An 18,687-nucleotide genomic window follows, 5' to 3' on the forward strand; every position below is an offset into this window, starting at 1 on the left:
TTTTCGCGGAATGGATGTGCAGGACTGAGCGGCGGTCATATTTTGTACCGATACGCGGTACATCTAGTTTATGTTATTTTCGATCGTTTTTGTATTATTCTTAGTCCTTTTTTCTGATTAACAAACTCGGCTGACACCATCAACGTCAAGTTAACGTTAACGTTAACCAGCTTCCATTGGGCTGATGAGCGCCTTGGCTAGCCTGCCTTATGTCTCTGAAGTCCCTCATCCATCCGTGACGCTGCACATCCAATGTCTGGACGGAGGGATTGCTCAGCAAGGGTGCCTCAATCTGCAAGAGATCTGCAGCTGCCACGACCACCGAGCTGCGACTGACATGCGAGCTGCTATGCTAGCATCTACCGGTGCCTGGAGTCTGGATTGAGTGCTAAGAAACTCTGATGACAGCGTCAACCATGAAACAACAAACGGTCACTGTCTAGGACCACCGAGCTGATAATCAGCAGGGTCGCCCATCACAAATTCGGACTGTCTTGTCCTTCCAGTGCTCTCCAGACTGCCAGTGGATTCTCCGGGTTGGTCAGTTATTAAGAACTTTTGGTGTTGCATCGTGAAGACACAGCTGTGCGCAGTTGTCACGCGGGTCATCTTTGCCCCTTGGACATTTTCAGCCGTTTGGAAATTGGACTAATTTTATTTTTAATTTGTATTTATTTTATTTATTCATTTGTTTCTTGTATGTCTTGTATGTCTTGGTGTCACGGGTACGCTGGCGACTACGCCGCTCCGTCCGGCATCTATTGTCTTTGTTAGTCTGTGTCAATGACAATGTCTTATATGTGGAGCGCTTTGGGTTGCACTCTGTGCATGTTAAATGCGCTATACAAATAAATCTGACTTGACTTGACTTGACACACACACACACACATAGAGAGACACACGCACACACATACACACACAGTAGACATGCAGGCATACACACGCGCTCACACACATACACAGGCCCGCACACAAGCATAAGCACACATATGCCACACACACACACACTGTAAACACAAACACGTACACGCATGCATGCAGAAACACACCCACATATGCACACACACACACACACACACACACACACACACATTAACCCACACACACAAACACATAAAAACACACACATGCAGGCAGGCACGCACACACATACATAAACACACACACACACACCATTACCCCCACACACCCACTCACAAGCACACACACACACACAGACACATAAAACACACACACACATGCAGGCAAGCAAACACACGCACGCACGCACCCACACACATACTGTACACACACCATTACCCCCCCCCCCCCCACACACACACACACACACACACTCACAAGCGAAAACACACACACACAGAAGCACACATACACAAAACAAACACACACATGCACACACTCATTTACATACACAAAAGTTGCAAGGGGATGGAGTAGGAGATGGAGACAAATTGACAAGATTTATTTTTGCGGAGAGAATGAGCAAGAATAGGTGGCAGCCATATTTTGTACCGCTCTGCGGTACTACATCTAGTTAAATATAGTGTAGCCATCTATTCAAATATAAGCTGGATGCAGCTGCATATATGTGAATAGAAAGAGCTTATACCTTTACAAAATGCAGCTGCTCGCACACTCACTAGGACTAAAAAATATGAACATATTTCCCCCATGCTAGCATCTCTACACTGGCTACCTGTTAAAAGTCGCATTGACCTCAAAATATTACTTCTAACATACAAAGCCATAAATGGCCAGGCAACTGAATATATTAAAGATCTCCTAGTCCCATATAACCCATAGACCGCTACGATGTAATCTCAAGAATCTCAAAAACTACAGTAGGAGGCAGAGCTTTCTGATATCGCGCACCCCTCCTCTGGAATGATCTCCCTTCCACAATTCGATTAGCAGAGTAGACACCCTCCCTATTTTTAAGTGTAGACTTAACACATACCTCTTTAGTGCTTCCCATAGTTAGGTATGGTGCAGTGTGGAACTTCACCCACCTCAGGGTTTTTTGGAATGGACCACCCTGCTGAGTCCTCGTGTGACTGGCACCCCAGTCATGCGTGCGATGGTGGCGACTGACCATACCTGCGCTGGTGTCGATTACCCTTTACCATGCCTTAGTTATGCTGCTAATAGCATAGTGGTGTCATGGACTTTTCATGTGTCACGCCGTACAACCCCCCCCCTCTCCTCTCTCCCCTTCCATCTCTTTCTCTCTCTTTCTCAACTCTCCTTCTCTTGCCTATTCTCACTATGGTATAACACTATATAGTACCATTGATACACTTATTGATATTACCCATTTTGATTTATAGTAATACTAACCCACTCTATATCTCTCTTTCTTCCCCCCTTACCTCACTTGTGAGGTATACCATTACCAGTCATCAGCCATCCTTGTGTTTGGCCCTCATCTCACTCATCTCACCTGAAGTGCCATCCCTACGACTGCCCTATAATCGCCTATTGTTGTCCCCCTGCCCGGATTCCTGGACCGTGCAGCCTAGCGACCCACTACTTGCCCTATGACAACTCCTAATCCCCCTGGACAGTTCCATTTCCTACACTGGACTATTTGAACTTTCTGACACTAAATAGGAGTCATGCATTATCATACTAGATATCCCACCTCTTGTAACATACACCTCAGGTGGCTTTAAACACCATGTTCTATTCTCTACATCTAACTAACTTATGCATTTATCATGTATACAGACCTTACTGTTCTGTAACTGACACTAGGCAGATGGGTCAGGCCCGTGGATCTGGATCTGCTCGAGGTTTCTTCCTATATGTATCTCCAGTTCTAGGGAGTTTTTCCTCGCCCCTGTTACCCATGGGCCTTCTCTTCTTTTATTTTCTCTGATTGTCTAACATTCTGTAAAGCGCCATGAGACATGTGTAATGTTTTGGCTCTCTATAAGTGAAATTAAATTGAAATTGAAATTAAAAAAACGGAATATGCGGTTATATTTCACAACTTTTGCGAAGTACTCTGACTGGGAAAGGCTGGCAAGCAAGCCGCAGACAGATCAGGGGATTCACTTCCCTGTTAGGCCAGCAACACACTCTGGAGAGATGCAAATAAACAGATCAACTTAACGTTACTAGGCCTACTCAGAATATTTGTTGGTATCAACCAAAGTAACGAGCACAAGTTTACCCGACTGCTGTTCCCGCTGTTCATTCTCGTGAAGTTTCTTCTTCCATTCCTCATGCCCTGAAGGGTATTTCAGTTTCATCTTTTTACTGCAGGCAATGAGACACTGTCGCTATTAATGTATAGGCCTACCTGTCATTAGCTTGACTCAAGGGGAGACGGGGAGGGGGTCTTGCGTAGTGTGCGTCAGAGTTGTGCACAATTCGAATTGCAATTCTGCTTCCTGTTTGCTACCTCAATTAAAATGCAAGTGGAACTCAAGAATTGAATTGGAATTTAAGAGCCAGTTTCAATTCAATTCTGGAATTTTGCACAAGCCTGGTGTGCGTACCGACAGTAGGCCTACTCAGTGACCTCGAAAAACAGAGATCTGTGAAAAATGGCTGGGGTTCTCCTTTAATTTACTCGCACAAGAAGACTACTCCTAAGGTAATAACACCACAGACAGAACTCAAGGAATTTGTTTGCAAAGCAACTGAACAGCAACTGAAAGGCCAATCATTTTGTATTTTGGTTTTGTTTTCATTTTTATTTTATCCATATTTTTCCATATATACAGTAACATTTCACTTGTATTTTTATTGATTTTGTTTTCCTCTCATGTTACAGTAAACAGTTCATTGGAAACTCTTTAAGGAACAGATAGGGAAGAGCAAAAGGTGGTGCTCGGCTACAGAAGCGATGACATCATTAGCCACTATCCAATCAGGGGAGTGCTGCTGTTAAAGAAGCTGTGTGTCTGTGTGTGTGTGTGTGTGTGTGTGCCCACCCGCTGCCCTGTGGCTTCTACTCGGCCACTCTCCTGTAGAAGTACAGGTACAGTAGCCCAGGTCCTTGGGTGGCTTCTCTGAGGCACACACTTTCTGATCGTTGAAAATAACCCATCTGAGAGAAACAAACAAAAGAGAAGAGAGAGATACAATAGACAGAGAGCATTCACACGATCAGCAAACACACAGTGGGCATCTAGGCCAGTGGTTCTTAACTGGTCTGCTTTGGGACCCACAATTTCCCATGTTCATTTAGTCGCGACCCATATATTTTTTTAGCTTTCAAGCCAACGGATATGGTGAGGTACATGGTAGAGCAAAGTGCCTGTAGGCCTACTTGTTTGGAACATGCTGATGTTTGGCATCACATTTGTGAAGTCTTTAACTCCTGATGTCACCTTTCAAAACACTTGACAGGTTTGCTTTTGACAGGGGTAGTTAGTTTCCATGTAGCATTTTTGTTTTGATGGTTTCATGCTCTCATGTGCCTGCAATTCACTGCACACCACATACTGGGGTTTCAGTCCCATTTTGTCCTCAATTTAAGTGAATCCATGACCTGTGACATAAACATAGTCTATGTCCATGGCAACGACTGATATACGGATTTTGTTTTCTTTTACTTGGTTTCATGTGATGTTTTTTGTTTGTTTGTCTTTTTCCCTCCAAATACAGTTTTGGACAGCTGGAAAGGCCAAACTGCTTGTAGTTAGGGAGGGAGTATGGGAACATCGAAAATCGGCACCTGAAAGCAGCAGGCAGGTGCAAAGTCATGTCATTATAAAGACTGATACAGACTGGGGATTGGTCGGAAGTAATGAATGAATGAGTGACGTATTCCATTTCCAATGCTGACGCTTCCATTTCTCCTTCAAAATAGCAGAGCAATGTGAGTGACGGCGCAAATTTAGTCAAAACTGTTTAATTCGGCTCTGCCGAGTTCTTATCTCAATCCCGATGTAAATGGAAAAGTGTTTTCTAAGACTCAAATGGCCCTGTCCCAAGGAGGAAAAGTATTACTTTGTTTACAATATTTCCAGGCTTTAACTAGTGCTGCTGACAGCTGACGCAGCAAGAGGCAGAAAGAGGTATAGCTGTTGGAGCCCAATGTAATTGTAACAGTACCTATAATATCTATGTAATGTGTGCTGTCATGAATAAATAATCAGAAATACAGTAGACCTATTTATATATCGTAAATACTGTTACATTTCTGTGCACTTTCAGTAAGAGAATAGGGCCTTCACTATGCCTAAAACACACATGCATGATATAGGGCCTTCACTATGCCTAAAACACATGCATGATATAGGGCCTTCAATATTCATTAAACACACATGCATGATATAAGGCCTTCACTATGCCTGAAACACACATTCCTTCACCCATTATCCAGACATGAAAATATTTAACTCACAAGGGAAATGGATGTGGCCATATGTTTCCCACAAACTAAAATTGCTGTGTAATGAACATGTGATTCAGCATCTTCCAATTGGTCATTGCTACATATCACAAAAATAGTCACACAAAAACATAATAACTGAAAATATTCATATTAAGGACCACAGAATATATTAATGAATTAGTCAAAGGAGCCTTTTCTACAGCCACCCCCAAATGTGCTGAGCATATTTGTTCCAATAAAAGGCGACTTGCATCAGCTGGGATGGATTGAGCTGGAAACACTGTTATTGTCTCTCAGTGAAAGGGAACTGCGGTAAAGTTAGTTTAACATTCAAAATTAAAACAGGGGTACAGGATTGTGACTACCTTCCCTCGCATGGCCTTCAAGGCTTGCTTTTTACATCCAACTTTTCCAGACTAATGTCCCTCACATGCCACAAGGCCTGATTTTCAAAAATAATTATTTCATGATTTTCTAGAATTTCTTTTTAATAATTTTACATTATAAATCAATTATGCTCCCTCACCAATGGACCTTATGACATCAAATCAACTGTGCAGCATAGAGACTAATATCCCACACATGCCACAAGGCCGAAAAATCCAAAAATACCTTTTTCATTCAGTGCCATGTTAACAGGTTAGAGCAGCCACCCTGCCTCCATCATATCTGTGCCTCAGGCGTAGCTCAGACCATGATGCAAACGCACCCAGCTAGAGAATAGAAGGGACGTCTATTTTTTTCCACTTGATGCAAGTGGTTCTGTGCAGAAATACACATTGTGCCCATGTGGCTGATGAAGGCAAACAGCTCATTCTCTGGAGAGAAGGAAGCAGACAGGGGGATGAAGATGGAGGGGAGGCGAGTAGAGGAGAAGAGAGTAGGAAAGAGGCAGGAGGTTAGAGGAAGAAACAGAGAATCATCATTCAGTGCTAATTAGGTGCCTTTTTCACTTTAAATAGTCATTTTCTCCGCCAGGACTTATAAAGATCTCTGAGTGTCCATGTTTTTTACGCTACGAGTGGAAATTAGCTGTGCATAACGATCAAGTCAAGTCAAGTCAAGTCAAGTTTATTTATATAGCGCATTTCATACACAGAGGTCATTCAATGTGCTTTACATAAACAAAACCAAACAATAATAACAAATAAAAGCATAAAAGGGCAATATAGTCAAAGAATAGTTAAAAGGTAAAGATCATAATAAAAAGAAAACATAAAACACAAGGTAAAATCATTTAAAAATAAAGAATAATTAGTAAGCAAAAACAAAGGCAAAAGTAGTAAAAAAAAAGTAATAAAAGACAAAGTAGAATAATTATCAAGGTAGATTCAGAATTTGTAACTCGGCACAGTTAGCAGAAAGCATCTGAGAACAGTTTGGTCTTAAGTCTAGATTTAAAACTGGCTACAATTGGGGCCTTTTTGATGTCATCCGAAAGTTGGTTCCACAGCTGAGCCGCATAGCAGCTAAAAGCTGCTTCACCATGTTTAGTTCTAACTGTAGGTTTTACTAGCAGGTTTTTCACCTGGGACCTGAGAGGACGAGAAGGTGTGTACTGCTGAAGCATGTCTGACAAGTATTTAGGTACTGCTCCATTTACTGATTTATAAACAAGCAATAGTGCTTTAAAGTCAATTCTATGACTTACTGGAAGCCAGTGCAAGGACTTAAGAATTGGAGTAATGTGGTCAGTTCTTTTAGTTTTTGTTAGAATCCTAGCTGCTGCATTTTGTATCACCTGAAGCTGTTTAATAGTCTTTTTAGGAAGGCCTGTGAACAGTCCATTGCAGTAATCAACCCTGCTGGAGATAAATGCATGAATGAGTTTTTCTAAGTCATATTTTGACATCAGCCCTCTGAGTTTGGCAATATTTTTGAGGTGGTAAAAAGCTGATTTAGTTATCGCTTTCATGTGGCTGTTGAAATTTAGATCACTGTCAATTAATACACCAAGATTTTTAACAGTATCCTTTGCCTTCAACCCTTTTGTGTCAAGGAGAGTGGCAACCCTAAGTCTTTCCTCATTTTTACCAAATATAATTACTTCAGTTTTTTCTTTGTTCAGCTGAAGAAAATTTTGAGACATCCAGGTGTTGATTTGTTCTATACACTGACACATAGATTCAAGAGGACCATAGTCGTTTGGTGATAGAGCTAAGTAAATTTGTGTGTCATCTACATAGCTATGATATGAAATCAAATTATTTTGAATGATTTGTCCAAGTGGGAGCATATAGAGGTTGAATAATAGTGGCCCCAAGATCGACTCCTGGGGAACACCACAGGTCAAGGACGTTGGTGTTGAGGTACAGTTTCCGATGGCAACAAAGAAGCTCCTTTCTTGTAGATATAGCCAGCTGATAACTGATGCAAGTCATGATGTTTTCTATTGCATTAGTTTAAATAAATGTTGAAAATCCAAAACAAACCGAAGAGACTCTTTGACTCTTCCTTGGATCACAGAGGAAATGTCATGCAATGTTCATTTCTGGTGAGCACTGCACGAATGACAAACATGACGTGAGCTAACTGAATAGCTAGAAGGAACAAGGCTTTTTCCAGATGTAAATGTTTGCCAATAATTGTATAGCCTGTAACTGAGAGATGCAAGACAGCAGATCAACTTAACATTGCTATTATTTTGTTGACATCAAACCTTAAAGGGATATTCCACCATTTGGGGAAATACACTCATTTTCCACCTCCCCTCGAGTTAAACTGTTGAGTTTTACCTTTCCCCAGTTCATCCAGCCGTTCTCTGAGTCTGACAGTAGCACTTTTAGCTCCAGCTCATTGAATCAGATTAGACCGTTAGCTTATAGGAGATCTATAGGAGGTCTAATCAATGAGCTGCAGTGGTGGAGGAAGTACTGAATCTCAGTACTTAAGTAAAAGTACAAATACACAGATAAATATTTACTTTAGTAAAAGTATACCACAATGACAACCCTACTTAAGTAAAAGTAAAAAGTACCTGCTTTTAAATGTACTTTAGTACATTTAAGTACATAAAAGTATTTGCATAATGATTTATAAAAGTATTTGCATAATGATTTATTCTCTTAATATCTATATTCTAAAAGAAAAAATAGTATGGGCTGTGGCATTTTAATTAAGCTAGTTTTAGGTTAGGCTATATTCGACTAGATAGTTTTAAGCTAATGCAATTGTGCTTACCATCTGTGGCCAAGTTTACATTCTGACCTACAATTCTAGAGACTGTAATTCTGGTTATCTACTAGGGTGATCTGCTGAGTATATCATTCAGCAAAACACTGAGCCTGAAGTTTAACGGGGTAGACCAGGGAAACGTCGGGTGGATCGTAATGCCAATTCTGCTGATTGAACAGAAAAGTTGCTGAGAAAGGTGTCTTTATGATTAGGTTTAGTTTCACTTGCGCAGACGCACATAGACATTGAATGAGCGCTCACATTTCTACCCCCCCCCCCCCCCCCCCCCCCCCCAATTGTAGTCTATGCCTCTTTATTTGATCACACACAATTAAGAAATATTTCCTAATCTGGAAACGTTTTTTTCGGCCAGCGGTTATATAATAGTCTACCATTCATTTGTGCCGCAAATGATCAGACGTGTGACAGAAGCATGGGCATAGCCTGTAACTTCGCTGATCCGCGGATAGCAATCTCATCGGAGAGGATCCCTAACGCTGCAGATAACAGACAGAGAAAGGCACAGAACACAGTTGCATGTCCAGTGTATAGCCATGGGTCTGGTGAATATAGCCTACCGAATGCAGATGGCTACAAGCTCACGCTTTGCCTGGTCTAGACTAGAAGCTTATGTTTCAAAGATTTAGAAGCTGGGCACGTAGCGCTTCAGAATCTGTGGTAGCAACCCCGCCCCCTGGTAAAACAAACGTGTTTGTCAGAGAGAAAAAAAATCTGATCATAAAATGTATCGTAAAAAGGAACGATGGTGTTGTAGAAATGTAGGAGTAAAAGTACACATAATTGCTGTAAAATGTAACGAAGTAAAAGCCAAAAGTATGCACTATAAATTCTACTTAAGTAAAGTACAAATACGTGGAATATTTACTTAAGTACAGTAACGAAGTATTTTTACTTCGTTACATTCCACCACTGATGAGCTGGAGCTAAAAGTGCTACTGTCAGACTCAGAGAATGGCTGGATGAACTGGGGAAAGGTAAAACTCAACAGTTTAACTCAAGGGGAGGTGGAAAATGAGTGTAAGTTTACCCGACTGCTGTTCTATATAACTCTCGCTAACTTGATGCAAGGGGAAGGCAAGGGGCCTTGATTGATTTGCGGGGGCCCTACTCTGCATGCAGTCCAGCTCTGAGCTGCCGCAAGGTGGCGCAAAGCGAGGCGTAATGTGATGATTCTTCGCCATGCGCTACACTTTTATTAAACCGTGCGCCCAGGAATGTGGTCATTAGCAACATAAGGTGTAGTCTGGCGCATTATCCAAAAATCGCTATCTTACACCCTCTAAAAATCATTACCCAACTGACCAAGAAAAACCTGGTCTACTGTATAGCGAAATGAGCATATAAAGCATAGCTGAAGACGCACTGTCACGAGCAGGCTTGGAATTTCACCATTCTGGGGGCAAGGCCACTTGGCCTTCAGTTGGGCATATTTGGTGGGGGGCACAAAGGCCACATGTCAGGGCACCAAGGCCAAAGTTAACTATACAGTAGTAGGCTATAAAAATGATCAAAGTTGTATTTGGCCTATTCACTGCGGTAGACCTGCATCACTGTATGAAACATTACAAAAACATGAAACATGACATATTACATAGAACTGTAAATCATCTGATCATCTAATATTTACAGATATCTAGGCTATATATAACATTTATTTTATATTTGGCCTGTTATGAAATCATGTATTGAACAATTTAAGCACAGCTCAGCTTTAAGAGACTCAAATAGCCTAGATGCATGCATTTTGTGATCAAATGCTTTCACAAACTCTTAGTCAGCTGTCCTATGATTTACCAATATCTAGGCGATATTTGTAACATTTATTTTGTATTTGGCCCGTTATGAAATCATGTGGAATAATTTAAACACATTGTAAAACGCAAAGCCCAAATTTGGAGACATCCATGCATGTCGAAATTTACTGCAAATTCAAAACTAGATTACTCTGGAACGGCTAACTGTACAGGGGACTGCTTTACACTTTTGTGTTCGGTAAGGTCTGCTGTTTATTCCGATATATGGTTTGTCATGTGTTAAAAGAAGGGTTCGTGAAGTATTCCACCGAGATGAATGGGTAGGGAGATCATGGGACGCAAAACCTTCAGTAGAATGTATGATTAAATTGAATTATATTTAGGCCTACTTTTCTCGCGAACAGCAATTATCGGCTAACATCGTTTAAAAGCTGAGAAAAAGCTCTTTCATGTGATACTTGTGATGTCTGTGTGATGTATAGGCTACTTCGCGAGTAGTTCAACTGAGAAGAATGGGTGAATTGGACGCACTTTCTTGCGCTGTCACTTTCTCCACTGCGTAAAAGACTAAATTAATTTGCGCTGTGAATGCTAAGATTATTTTGACAGGTCACAGGCTAACTAAAAATCGCTATTAGTAGGACGCAAAGCAGAATATTGAAAGAATGGGGCACCAAGGCCACCGTGGCCTGTAAACCTCTGATTTTCAAAGGGGCTTCACGGCCAATGCAAGGGGCTACGACGGCCATGGCCGTCGTGGCCGCCGTGAAATTCCTACCCTGGTCACGAGATGTCGTGCACAAGGGGCTACAACTTCCCCAGAACACAGGCCTTAGATCCACCCAAGACACATGCAACAAAGTTTAGTTTAGATTGTTATTTTATTTATTTATACAAAGGCACACAGGACTGAAGGTCAGCAGACGGATAGAAAAAGGCACCACTAGGGGCAGTCACACACCCTGCTAACAGTCACTAGGCTAGGCAGGTTGAACACCCCCCCACACACAGTGCATTCACAGGAGACACTTCAGGAGATCACAGCAATAATCACACAATCAGTTAAAATCCAGCAAAACTTAGTTCAATAGCAATCCACACAAAGGGGGGAATGGGGAAGCCCCCAACCTAGGCAGCAGCTGGCCACAGTCCCTTCTAGTAAAAATTGTCCGTACTGGTTGGCTGTCCCCGCCGACCAGTATAAAAGAAACAGTCCAAGCTCGGGGTAGCCGTATACAAAGATTAGACAAACCCACAATTTAGGCCACCAGCACAAGTTCACAGTCCAGCCTCCAGTGAGGAAAATGGGCCGCGTTGTGCAGTTCAGGCCACAGCGAACGCTCCCCTGTCGATGGTTGCAGGCGTAGTGGTTCAGGCTCCGCCCCCACGGCTAAAGCGGAACAAACAAACAGTGGCTTAGTCAACGCCTTCACCGAGCAGTAGCCAGAGGTTACAATGGAGCTAAATATCAAGAGCTAAATATCAAGCGATTAAGAAGGACTTCCCTTTTCTTCGGAATAGAGAGCGCTGAAAAAGTTTTTTAGATCACCACACTCCTCCCAATGTGTAGCCCCTCGTCAGCTGTTGGCCTCCTCCAGCAACACTTCCCCGCTGCAAAACAGCTGTAGTCAGAACACAAGCCGCTGTGCACTGCGGCTCTTCACACAGGTACAAATGCACAATATCGCAACAATCACGTCCCTTTTTAAAGTACTTAGCTGGCGTTGAGTCACCACGGCGTTGCTCCTTCGGCCGTCTGCCAGTAGGCCACCACAGCCAGCGGCGTCGCACGTCCCAGACAGCAGGCGATCCGTCTCTCCCCCATAATTTCAGACGGCCCTTTTTATGGAGAGGGAGAACCTATCCCTTTCCAGAGCTCATTTCAGACCCATCAAGCAATCATACATCAATGGCAATTAGTCAGGAGTCCCACATGATCGCAGTTTAGTTCATCAAAACAAAAGCAACAGTCCCATCGCGAGTCACTATACAGTCCATCATACACAGAATGGTCATTATATCAACAATCAGCCAGTAAACATTATACAGGATATACACAATATAACATCAGTACCCAGTAATCAAGCCCAACCCACCATTGTCCATAGCCACCCACAACATTTTCCTCCCCCCTTTACCAGTGGTCGTCCCGACCACTAAGCTAATGTCCGAACTGTGCAGGGGGCATCCCGAAGTTACCTCTGTTGGAACACCTATAGGTTCAAGCACAGTATCCCCACTCTCTGCACCCCCCACTGAGGTAAGCAATAGCCTCGCCCCACCCTGTTGCACTGAACTTGGGCCAGGTTTGCTTACCCCTACTTGGTTCTGATAGGGGACTGGGTGCCTCATATCATACTGAAGATTCACAGGCCAGAACCCTACATCCTCCTGCGAAGCCGCCCTTCTTGGCTTTCCCACTTCACTGCTCCAATGGCTAACCCCCAGGACAGGAGCGCAGATTGTTTCGGTGGATTGTACGTGTGGGGCCTTCCTTGCCTTCAGGACGTATCACATACACAGGCTGTTCCGGGTTGAGCTGAGAGACAACAAGAAAAGGCTTCGGTACCCAGTACAGCCCCAATTTCCCCCTAGCCCTCCTCCTAAAGTTCTTACACAGGACCCTTTCTCCTGGCACCATGGGATGAGCTTTGGCCCGTCGGTTGTAGTGATGTTGATCCAACTCTTGCTGGCATTGGCTATGTCCCTGCACCTGCCTATAGGCCGTAACTAGTTGTCTCTGATGGAGCCCCGTATCTGAGGTGGGGAGATCCCCATGGCCATGTCCACTGGCAGCCGAGCATGTCTCCCATACAGGACATAAAAGGGAGCAAGGCCTGTGGAACTATGGGGGGTGTTGTTGTAAGCCTGTAGTAAATATGGCAACTGTTCCACCCACCGCGTCTGGCTCTCCTGGTCTAACGTGTTCAATAGCCCCAAGAGGGTCTGATTAAACCGCTCACAAGCCCCATTGCCCTGTGGGTAATATGGGGTTGTGCGGCTCTTTGTGCACCCATACACATGGCACAGCTCCTTCAGGAGCTCAGATTCAAAAGCCCCCCTCTATCTGTTAAGATACGTTCAGGGCAACCAAACACATGGATGACATTCCTCCACAGAGCCTTTACAGTGGTCTGGGCCGTCTGATCTTTTGTGGGGATGGCCACTGCATACCTGGAAAACAGGTCAGTAATTACAAGTATGTATGGATATGCATCATTGGCCCGCCCCAAAGAGAGATATAATCCAAGGCCAGGATCTCAAACGGGTACTGACTCACCACTGGATGGAGGGGAGCCCTCACCTCTGGTCCTGCATGTCCAAGCACACACTGCCGGCACTCAGCCACCCATTGCCCAGAATCTTGAGCCATGCCATCCCAGTAAACCCGACTTTGGAGGGCTTGCACCATTCGCATGGCCAAAAGATGTCCACATCTCCCGCTGAACTCTGGCTGGCACAACTGCTGGAGTCAGAGGCTGTCCTGTCATTGGGTCCCAACTGGCCCGGACTAAGACCCCATCACACAGCTGTAGGTGCTCCTTTTCTCTTAGCAACCTCCGTCCACTGGATGTGAGGAGTTGTGGGTCCAGCTCTTGGCGTGACTTACTTCCTGCCTTCCACTGGCATATCAACCTTTGGTCGGCTTCCTGAAGAGCAGTCCAATTCGCCTGAGGAACGTCCACCTCAGGGGGCCCCCTGGTGTCTTGTCCATCTGGGGGTTGGGGAAGGACTTGGGCCCCAATTAGGTGGTTGTTGACTTCTACCGGCGCCCGGGACAAGGCGTCCGCATTCTGGTGTGAAGACCCAGGTCTATAGCAGAGCTCAAAGGTGTAATTGGCCAACTGCGCCATCCAACGCTGTTCTGTCGCCCCCAGATTTGCTGTTTGGAGATGGGTCAAGGGCCGATTATCCGTGAAGACCTTGAAGGACGCCCCCCAGAGGTAATCCTTAAACTTTTCAGTTACCGCATACTTTAATGCAAGAAATTCCAGCTTAAAGGAGCTGTAATTCTTGTCGTTCCTCTCGGCTCCTGTAATTCTTGTCGTTCCTGAGCGACACCACCAGTGGTGGTTGCTGCTCTTTGGAAAGTTAGTCTTTAAAGCAGCGGAATGGCGCCAGACTGTCTGGTAGGCTGGAGGCCACCCAGAGTGGATGACAGAGCGGAGCTGTGAGAGCACTGGGTCCTGTTCAGAGGCCTGTTGGAGCTGTTGAAGTGATACAGAGCCTCCAGAGGGGAGTGGAGGAGCTGGATTCGGATCCACAGCTGGAGGTGGCGTGGAGCGTGAAAGTAAGTCCGCCACCACATTTTCGCCCCGGTGTGAACTGTAGCGTGAAATTGTGCTGGTGAAGTCTCTCGTACCATGGGTGGATGCGCAGAGGCCTGTGCCCAGAACCAGACGTCGCGAGCAAGGCTGTAAGTGCTTGTTGATCCGTCCGTAATGTGAATGAATGGCCATACACATACATATGCCACCGCTCACAAGCCCACAGGCCAGGGCCTCTCTCTCCCCGACGGAGTACTTCTGTTCTGCTGAATTGAGGGCTCGGGAGGCAAGCGCAATAGGTCGCTCCGTGCCGTTGTGGAGCTGAGACAGCACAGCCCCCACTGCGTAGTTGGAGGCATCACAGGTGAGAAATGTTGGGCTGGATGGGTCGAAGTGGGCGAGTTCTGGTGGTGCGGTGAGCTGGGCCTTCAGCTGTATGACCGCATCGTTGCAGGCAGGGGTCTTTTTTGAGGAGCTGTCGTAGAGGGGCGGTGGTGGAGGAGTACTGGGGAAGAAAGCGCAAGTAGTAGGTGGTCATGCCAAGGAAAGAGGCAATTTGGGCCAGGCTGGAGGGCATGGGCAGCCGTTGAATGTCCTCCACATTGGAATGATGTGGGTTGAGGCCTTCTGAGGTCAGACGAACTTCAGATCTCCACTGAACTCCACTTCAGATGCAGAGAAAATACATTTCTCCCCATTCAGTGTGAGGTTACAGTATGGGAGGCCAGTGTGTCGAGCCCCCGTGTGAGTCGTTGGTCGTGGATGGCAGGTGTTGATCCATGTACTACTATGTCGTCCAGAAATATCACCACCCCTGGGATACCAGCGAAGATGGTGGACATTATTTTCTGAAAGCAGCTAGGGGCGGAGCATAGGCCAAAAGGGACCCTGGTGTAGCGGAAGACGCCTGCGTGTGTGACGAAAGCGGTGAGGTTACGACTGTCCAGGTGCAAAGGTACCTGCAGGAAGCCTTGGCGGAGGTCAAGCTTCGAAAACATTGTGGAAGTCAGAGAAGTCAGTTCCTCTGCTGTGGGCAGAGGGTATTTGTCGGGTACAACGGCCTTGTTCACCAACCTCAGGTCCACACACACACCCAAACCACCTGACTTCTTCGCAATGACCAGGTTAGCGATCCAAGGCAAGGCGTTGACTGGCTCGATGATGTCTATGTCCAACAGCTTTGTCAGCTCTGCCGTGACGTCATCGCGTAGTGCCAGGGGAATGCGGCGGAGAGGCTGTATGACCGGGTGTATGTCCATGTGAAGGAGAGGCTGATGGGTGAAAGCCGAGATACAGCCCAGGCCGGAAAAGAGTGCTGGCCATCGCTGTTCCCATGGTGTGCTGACCTGGAGAATCGTAGCCCCACAGCTGTCCATGAACGTGAAGCCCAAGCTGGTGATGAGGTCCAAGCCCATGAGGTTAGCTGAAAGGTGAAGGAAGCCATGGATTTGTTGCTGTGCCACACTGAACAGCTGAGGGAGCCCACTAAGTCGATCTTTGCATTGCCATATCCATGGAGAACGGCCGAAGGTGTCTGCAGCGTGATGTGGGGCAGGAAGCGCTTGACTGTGGCCCAGTTGAGAAGAGATAAAGCCGCTCCGGTATCCAGCAGCAACGGTACACAGACCCTATCTAATTCCACCGTGCAGGTCTGAGTATGTGTTGACTGTTGGGGCCGATGAGTTAGCCCCAGCCTGACCGTGGGCCGACCCCAGCCAGTGCTGAACGACAGACTTTGGCAAAGTGGTTGTCTTTCCCACAGCGCTGGCATGCTTGTTCTCTGGCATGTTGGGGGTCTGCTCATGTGTGAAGAGGAGCCACAGTTGCCACAGCTGCGACATGACTGGCTACGTGTGCGGGCTGTGTAGTTTATCCCCTGTCTGTGTCTGATGATGCAGGGCTAGGTGAGCGCTCAGGATCTACATGCGGAGTTAAGGCGGGCTGAGGGGACGCGCGGGAAGCTCACTGTGATGTCAGCTCGGTAGCTTTTTCTATTTGCAAGGCAATTTCCATTTCTTTTTCCAGAGGCAGATCATCCAGTGACATGATTAACTTCTCACGAATTTTGGGGTGGGTTGCATGCTCTGCAAGCTGGTCCCTTATCATTTCCTCCTCCATATCACCGAACTTGCATAAAACAGCTAAGCTGCGGAGGTCGGCTATGTAGTGCTGAACTGACTCACCCGCTTTTTGCTTGCACGAAAGACAATTCAGCGGAGAATTACAGTCTGTGGAGTGGCAAAGTGGGCTTTGAGTAGTTTAGTAGCCTCCTTATACTTTTTCCCTTGTCCCAAGGTTCTGAATATGCGCAGTCCCTCGGTACCGAGGCAATGCACGAGAATTGCTCTCTGTCGCGGGTCACTAGCATCCTCCAGTCCGAGAGCTGCGAGATACGTTTTAAATGACTCCAGCCAACGAATCCACGGTACCGGAGGCTCGCCCGGTAAAGTCAGGAAAGGTGTAGGTGGTGTGAGTGCAAGCTCCATCCTGGTCGCCAATGTTGTGTGCAAACAGTAAAAGAATTGGGAGAGCCGTGGCATGTTCGGCTGTTTTCCTTCCACTAGTTTGAACGAACACATAGACCGGAAACCAGCAGCGATCATATCAAAATAAGGGCACAATATGAAACACTGACATCTCATAAAACCATGGAGACATAATATACACAACATTTTGTCGTGTTACAACCGAGGGTTCACCATGCGACCCACAAGCGCAAATTCCGCGAATGCCAAAGTCAAACGCGAAAACCAAAAGCCAGCCTACCTAATTTAGCAAGATAGCTCGTTAGTCTAAGGGGGTTTAACAATAGCTGGCTAAACTGAGCCCTCAGTGCAACTTGCCCTGCGTGTATGTGGTAGCCTAACTTAAGTTGGGAGTCTATATCAGTGGTGTGGGTGAAGATGTTGGGACTGCAGGGCAACCAGCTTACCGACTTCCCAGGCGAGCGTGCTCTTTCCCGAGAGCGGCCAGCTCTCTTGCGGTTGTTCGGTTTTGGAAGTTCAAGTTTTGATTAGTAAAGTCCGGGTGCCAGACGAAAACGTTGTATAAGAATAAACAAAAACCACAATAGTCCGAAGGGACGTTGGAGAAACAGGTAATCCTAGTCAGCGTTGGCGAGTAGCGTGCACACTTTCAAACTCTTGCGCGAGACTGGCGTTTTCTCGCTCCTCCAGGTATCCACCTGTAATCAATTTTTACAACATCGCGCCTGCCACGCCCAGCAGTCAGCTGGTCCTGAGGCAGCCATTCATCAGTGTGTGTTATCCCCATAGGGGTTATCCCTCAACCTGACCGTAACAGTCGCGTCGCATTCCGCTCTATGGGTGCATTCAGAGCACCTCGGAATGACAAGGACCGCCCCCATGGCTACTTTGTTTTTCCGACAGCAAGTGTTCAAGTGCTTTGCCATCGAATGTGTGACAAACACGGATGCCACAACAAAGGTTAAAACATACACTCACTAATCCTAAACAAACAACTGTATTTGCTTAAAATATAGTGTAAGATGCTCGTGAAAGAAAGATATGCAGCTTTTCAAGTGATAAAAAGGGCAAATTCCCAAGTTCACATTAAAACTGTTGGACATGAAAGGCCACATGGACTACAAACGAACTACAACGTGATGACAAAAGTGATGACGAGCCCCTAACTGGGCAACTCTGTTAGCAAAATCTAGCCCCAGTTTCCGACCTCTGACTCACACATTACGTGACGTGAATGACGCGGAATGATGATGTTTTTACTCGGAGAAAGGTTTTTCCGAAGCCCATGAACGCTAGGTATTCCTATGGGTGACGTCAAGCAACTTTAACGCGCCCGCAAAGCATTCCGGGATGGCAGCGCTGCATTTGAAAAAATGTGCGTCAAAAAGCTGGCCGATGCCCATCTTTATGCAAATAAATTCGTTATGAATGAATCCGACTATCCGATGAAAGCACTGAAAGCACGAGGTTGTAGGTCCTTTGTTCTACCACAACGGTGTCTGTGAAACTTAGGTTCCGCTTACAAGACAAATTAATGTTTTAACAATCTCTTCCACGACCACCTAGTAGGCCTAGTCCATAAAACAAACGAAACTAGGATTTGGAGAAATATATTGACTGTTGGTGTTTCTGGT

The sequence above is a fragment of the Alosa pseudoharengus genome, unplaced genomic scaffold (assembly GCF_046254945.1).
Source record: "Alosa pseudoharengus isolate Yale_2024_CS ecotype anadromous, Long Island Sound unplaced genomic scaffold, YU_APseudo_1.1 YU_APseudo_1.1_scf_12, whole genome shotgun sequence".
In the NCBI taxonomy this organism is placed as follows: domain Eukaryota; kingdom Metazoa; phylum Chordata; class Actinopteri; order Clupeiformes; family Clupeidae; genus Alosa; species Alosa pseudoharengus.